At 39.5% G+C, this 6,646-nt stretch overlaps 1 protein-coding gene across 2 annotated transcripts in view; it reads right to left on the bottom strand.

Moving 5' to 3' along the window:
* Positions 1 to 2,866, bottom strand: part of NDST2 (N-deacetylase and N-sulfotransferase 2) — a 107,296-nt gene extending 104,430 nt beyond the window's left edge. For both annotated transcript variants that reach the window (XM_017725886.1, XM_008643705.2), the window contains exon 1: positions 2,760 to 2,866. The gene's annotated coding sequence lies outside the window, so the exon portion shown is untranslated. The remainder of the gene's footprint in view (positions 1 to 2,759) is intronic.
* Positions 2,867 to 6,646: the final 3,780 nt, after the last annotated feature.

Raw genomic sequence — 6,646 nt, 5'->3', positions numbered from 1 at the left:
ACATTTATCACATATTTAATGCAGTTCTGGAAACTGGAGACTGTCAGCAATAAGCACAGTGGAAGAAGCTAGACAAAACAAAAGGAAACACCTGAAAGCATGACTGTTGGCAAAGAGTTATTCCCAAGGAAGAGCTGAGGAAGTAAGGACAGCACCTCTCAGAAATTTTTCAGACCCAACACACATTCAAAGCTACTACTTTGTGGAATCTCCCTCCTCCTCTTGCTAGTTCATGGGAAATTTCATCTCTGCCAAACAAATCAAGGGAAACTGAACTGCAAATTCCATTAACTTGAACTCTGAGACAGCAACTCGGCTACTGTGAGTCACCGACAGCTGGAACAATCCTGCCAACTTGGGAGAGACACCAAATTTAGTGCAATATCCACCCTCATACACTCTAGTCCACAACAGCCAGCGCATCTGCAAGGAATCACAAGGATACTACTGCTTACTGGAGAGGGAGATGTCTGGTTGAAAAAGATGCCTCAGAAAGAAGGGCCTGCTTCAGGCAGCTGCTGCTAATACAGCCCTATATGCCCAGAGCTCTCAGCAGAACAGAACTCCTTGTTCAAATCTGGTCTTTCCAACATAGAGGACCCAAACTTTTTCCTGTCCCTGAATTTCTGGTGTGAGTGAGGATCTCAAAAGGGGTCTTAGAAAGTTTTCCTGCAGTAAACCTATGTACTTACAATCAGTTCCAAATCATCAGTTCTCTTGGTATGGAAAAGGAAGCAAAAATGCAGTATGCCAATTAAGGACTCCAAAGATCCCTCTACAGAATCTATGGGTATCAAGATATTTAAGCCTTCCTGCATCACAAATCACAGCACAAAGAAACAGTTACTACCAAACAGGAGAGATGAGCAATCAGCTTCTTTCGATACCTAAAACTACATCACTAAATCCAGTGATTCTTCTATCTCTGGTCTCATCAGGCTGTCTGATTAAAAAAAATCAGACTTGTGCATTATATATTGCTTTTGTAGCTGCACAAAGTCACTAAACATCTACAGTTCAGCCAATTACATGGATATGGCACAGGGCACACGGTAACTCATTTAGAAGGGTGAGAGAAATGACAAGAGGAAAGAAGCAACTTGATGCAGATTCCTTAAACTACGTATTTTATAAAAGCATCACATTGGAAAATAAAGTTAAGGGAGTTTGCTTGGGATGGAGGGAGGGCTGCTTCTTTTTAAGGAATCCATGTTTTCTAAAGGACAAGCACAACACCACATGGATGGTCCGTACCCGCCCTTACAGTTTTCAACACATAAGATTTGCTTGCTTTTAGGGCCTTGTCTACAAAAGCAAGCTTTAGAAGAAAAAACCCAAAATGCCATTTCCAACTCAGCTCAGTTGTACCACTAAGTCTCACATGACTTAGCCACTAATGGTAGAAAGACCAAAAATGCTTAGCCTCAAGAGTACCAGGGTAATTGCTGAACTCGACCTTATTAGAAACGATTACTCTCTACAACTCCACAAGTACAGAGAATTATTCTTTATGATTATTTAATAAAATTGCAACTTCATAACAGGACAGATCCTTACATCTACCTGCCACCTCTTAAATTAAAATTATTCCTTGCTTGCAAATCTTTCTTCATATTGTATTCCTCATGATTGCTCCTCACCACTTCCCAATAGAGGAAACATGCCAAACCTAACTGTAATCTTAAATTCGATGCATACTGCTGCATCAAATGTCATGCAGGGACACATTTCTGACACACAGAACTACTTCTGGAGCTGTAAGCAGTAGACTACTGATTTTAGTGTCCTTCAGTTAGGAGACTGCAAGAGTCCTTAGTCAGATAGGTTTTTCTCATTACAATCACAGAGCAAGAGAATCACAGAGCAAGATCTTGCTTTATCAGACAAATTTATCTATACACAAAAAGAGGAGAAGAATCTTGCCTTGCCTTTCATAGTTTCAAAGATACACCCTGAAATTTAGCAAGTTGATGGTTAATACAGTCTTATGGAAAACAGATTAATATAGGCATTACAATATCACATTTACTTTCACCTACCCTTCTTTAGAGTACTAATAACTTCCTATAAACAAAGTTTTGTTTATTTCCTATAAACTAAGTTTGACACTCCCCTTAGTCACTGCACTTTTGCATGCCTGGCACACTCAGTATTTCACTGACTGCAGGGGAAGGTTTCGAAAAACTCCTGGTAAGTACTCACAGCAGAGCAATGCCATTAAACTTATTCCCCATCTTATAAATAGTCTTGTCAATCTGATAAAAGCCTGTTCAGTTAATGCTCAGGTACCTCAGCTACCTTCAGAAGCTAGTTGATGTGGCAAATGTAAAATTTGATGAAAAATTCACACAACTGTGTAGAAAACAGGTAGTCATGCATGCCTCTCAGCCATCCCTTTCCATGTAGAATACAGGGTGGGTATTGTATTTTTATCACTGTTTATTTTCAGGGTCTCAGAGATTTCTCTAGGTCTAAATTCAGATCTGTTCAAGAGATGAAACATGCCTACCTTTCAGCTTCTGCGGCCTCCAATGCTGCAGAATACCACACAATTTACACTAAACCAGAGTCTCACAGTGCTTCGATGGCTGATGCTCACAATTTTATGAGCTGGTAGATTAGACTTTCTCCACTGCAAACCTAGATACAGTTTAAGGTGACAGGTTTGGCAAGTCTGAATTTATCAGTTGGCAAGTCTGAATTTATCAGTTCCTCTGAACATAAACCTGCATCAAAGAGGATGGAAGTTAAGCACTCACCTTTTCAGCAGTGCCTTTGTTCACAAGCCAACCCACAGAGCAAAGTCAACAATGCCTGGCTCACAAGTACACCCTCCAGCTGGGGAAAAAAAAAAAAAGCAGAATGGGTCTAGATTAGAGATACACAGGAAAGAAAGATCAAAGAGTACTTTATTTTATACATGTATGAAGAGCATTGCACAAGGGCTGTGTGACCAACCACTTTGTTCTAAACAGAAAATATTCAGTAACACAGTGCACACACTATTGTGTCTCCCTAAAACATGTCAAGTGAAAGCAAAGGCAGTATTTTCTCAATCACTGAAACCAGTCCCCGTATATAAAAGGAAAAGCAGGAGGCAAAGAATATGCTAAGAAACCTTGGTTTGTTTTAAGAGTTGACAGTCCACCAGGCAAGAGAGTTCTAATTTCCATTACTGTAACTGACAGAGAACTTGGCTTTAAATTTCACACAAATACATTTCTTCGTAATGAGAAAGTTAAAACATGTCCCCGTAGGAAGTCCTCAATACCACAGCTCAGACAGCAACTGAAATTCTTGTGCAGACTGCATAACAGCAGAATCACAGAATATTCTGACTTGGAAGAGACTCACAAGGATGGCCGAGTCCAGCTCGTAAGTGAATGGCCCATACAGGGATCAAACCTACAGCCTTGGTGTTATTAGCACCATGCTCTGACCAACTGAGCTGATCTTGGGGATATGTAGAGACCACATACAGAAATTAAATGGAACAACATAAATTGCTTTCTCCTAGTTCTGTTTGAAAACAAAGATTCTGGGTTTTTTGCTTTGCAAAGGGAAATCCCCAGACTGGTACACTTTCCAAATTCTTTAAATCATCTCCTCAAATTAATTCCAGGACTGCCTTCCACTCTACAGGAATCACCCAGCAAATGCCAAGCATAGGCAAGTCCTGTCTCATGTAAGTCAGGGTCTTGGGCAGCAGCTCATGTGATGACTCCTCACTGTCCATCTCCACCACACCAGAGCCCAGCAGGCAGCTGGCACCTACCCAGACAAGAGGCTGCTGAGGGGAGCAGTGAACCTGAACACATTTTACTATTTACCCTATCACCACAGCCAAACAGCAGCTTAGGGCTGCTCCCCATCCGTTCAGATGCAGCCAAACTGACTTTGTGAATGGGATTTTAAGATGCATTTTATTTCATTAAGGAAAAATTCTCTGCTGCCTTCCTCCACATTAAAGAATGTCCTGTCCATGCCATCCCATCATGTACAGGCTGGCCACACATAACACAAACGGTAACCCACAGTCTGAGAGCTCCCTTAACCTTCACCCACCTAGATGCAAACAGAAACAAACCAGTGCAACGAGACCTCTATATCCAGTATTAGTTTGCTCCCATTCATCTGCAGCTACAGCTTTGAAGCAGAACGTAGCAAGACACCATTCTTGAAAATTCATTCCTGAAACTTACTCACCTTTCTTCTTCCCTTATACCTTTTCATACTGTTTGCCCAACTGTTCCTTTTTTAAACAATTTTTTCCTAAAGGAAGGTAGCATATAAGATTGGTATGCAATAAGGTAGATTTTTAGCTCAGAAAGGCTGCCAACTTGCCCTAATACCTCAAAAGCAAACATAAATTAAATGGGTAAAAGAGATTTCCAAATTATTCAATCTATTCTCATTAGAAAACTGACTCTTTGATGTTAGATTATTTCCTGAATCTTTCTACCAGTCTTCTGTATTACATATTTGTTTTTTTGTATTTGTTCTTCCAACCTTTCCGTTGGGCAGACTATTCCATACTTTAACATATTTTATAATCTCATTCCCTTGTTTCTAGTTATGCCCCTTACTCATTTAATTAGTTTCTATCTTCCAAGTACATGCCTTTCAAATATTTGTAGACTCTTATCACATCTCAGCTACACTTCTGCTTATCATATAGCCCAAGCAGGCATGTGTGCCTGTGGGTCCCTTGGTCTGTACTCCTTTGTCATTTGTCCCTCCACTTTCTTCAGTTCATTTATACCTGTCTAGAAACAAGAAGTTTGGGCCTGTACAACTGGCTAGTTAACTCTCACACAGTTGTTCAAGAAGGAACTTCTCTTTAATTTTTATAACCCAAAACCACATTAATTTACTTCTTGCTACCATGACACATCTGTAAACTGATTTATCTGCTTCGCAGCTACTCACTCCAAAGGTTTCTGGTGCTTGAAAACACTAGTGTTTTTCCAGTTTCACTCCTACCCTGGAGCACTCACAAACACATTTCCAGTTAAATTTTTTTGACTGAATTCTCCCCAGTGCCTCCCCACAAATGGGAAGTACTTTATTTTGATATTCTCTGATTAGTTCTACTATCTCTAGGTCCTCTGTTAGTGTCTTCATCTACCTCTAATTCACTTCTAACATTCGGCATCTTACAAGTTTAGAAAAACCCTGTGTGTAAATCCATACATTTTTTGGTAAGATACAACAATACAAGAATTCCACATGGCCAAATACACTTTTTTTCAGCACTACTATATTTACATTTCTGTGACTTCCTGTTGAGAATTTCCTACTCTCAGCCTAAATTATCTAATGCAAAAGTAAAAGACCAAAACACACAATCTGATGTCTCTTAAGTCAGTTATGATACACAGTTAAGCCAGTGGTGCAGTCAGAAGGCAGCAGCTGTCTCCCTTCCCTTCCCCTCCCCACACATGAACCAGCTGCACATTGCCTTTGTTGTGCTGCCACTGCCCTGCAATGAGCCAGGTTATTTTTCAATTTTAGATTCAGTGCATTGTGCATCTGCACAAATACTTGTAATGGCAATCTGCACAGATTATGCAGGGACAGAAGAGTGGGACTGTGTGAGAACTTACAGTGCTGAAAAACATCCATGGGATCCTGTTGAATTCCCACTTGTAAGCATCACCTTAGCATCAGAAAGCAAGCCTGAAATCCTGTAACTGGGAAGTCTGCAAAAACCCAAAGACTTCTCAGGAACAGACAGAAGGAGAATCCTTAAGAGCATGTGAACAGTGAAGATTTCTGCATAGTTGAGGGGACAAGATGAATTGAACACAAGGTAGATCTGTTAAGGAGCTGAATTCTTTCAAGGATTAGAAAAAAACTTGATGGAGTAAAGGAATACAAGAACACATTGTTTACTGGAACTTTTTCAAAAGATTTGGTCGAGTCCTTCACAAAGGGCTACTCAAGTCACTGTGCAGGCAAGAAGAACAAAGTACTGTCACAAGCAGGAAACCAGCAAAAAGAAATGAAACAAGAATCACTGATCAGTTTTGAGTGTGGAAGAAGGGTATTTGGGGAGCTCTCAAAGATTAGCATCTATTTTCTTTCAGGTTGTTATTAAATAATTGCAAAAGAAAGCAAAAACTGAAATAACATTTCATCTGGACACAACTTGAGTGAGGTAGGTCGAACACACAGAATAATGTATATTATTTTAGGAAATTCTAAGAGAGAGAACTCCTGGGCAGTCCGGGGCCACAGCAACAAAGCAAATGAGAAAAATAAAAAACTGAAAGAAAGGGAGGTCTTTAATTATGATCTATAAATTTCCTGTAGTTATCCTGTAAAAATTTGTTGTCTGTCAGTGAAAACGGTCATTTGATCAGCACTGTAAAAAAAGTAAATAAGATGTTTAGGAAAAAAAATATAACATTTATATATATATTAGCATTCTCTAACATATACTTTCTAAACCTGTATCTTCACCTTTAATGTGTTTAAGTCCAGCTTGACTTAAAGCAATATTCAGCAGAAAGAAAAATCCTCACGAAAATTCAATTTAAATTATCAGGGCAAAGAATACAACTAGAATTGAAGGGAGACTATATAGAAACTATTTCAGTACCCTTGAAATCACAGACAACAGGCTTGGAAGAAAATTCTCTCA

The sequence above is a fragment of the Corvus brachyrhynchos genome, unplaced genomic scaffold (assembly GCF_000691975.1).
Source record: "Corvus brachyrhynchos isolate BGI_N302 unplaced genomic scaffold, ASM69197v1 scaffold61, whole genome shotgun sequence".
In the NCBI taxonomy this organism is placed as follows: domain Eukaryota; kingdom Metazoa; phylum Chordata; class Aves; order Passeriformes; family Corvidae; genus Corvus; species Corvus brachyrhynchos.
The sequence above is the reverse complement of the archived record's forward strand: the minus strand, read 5'-3'. Positions and strand labels throughout refer to the sequence as shown.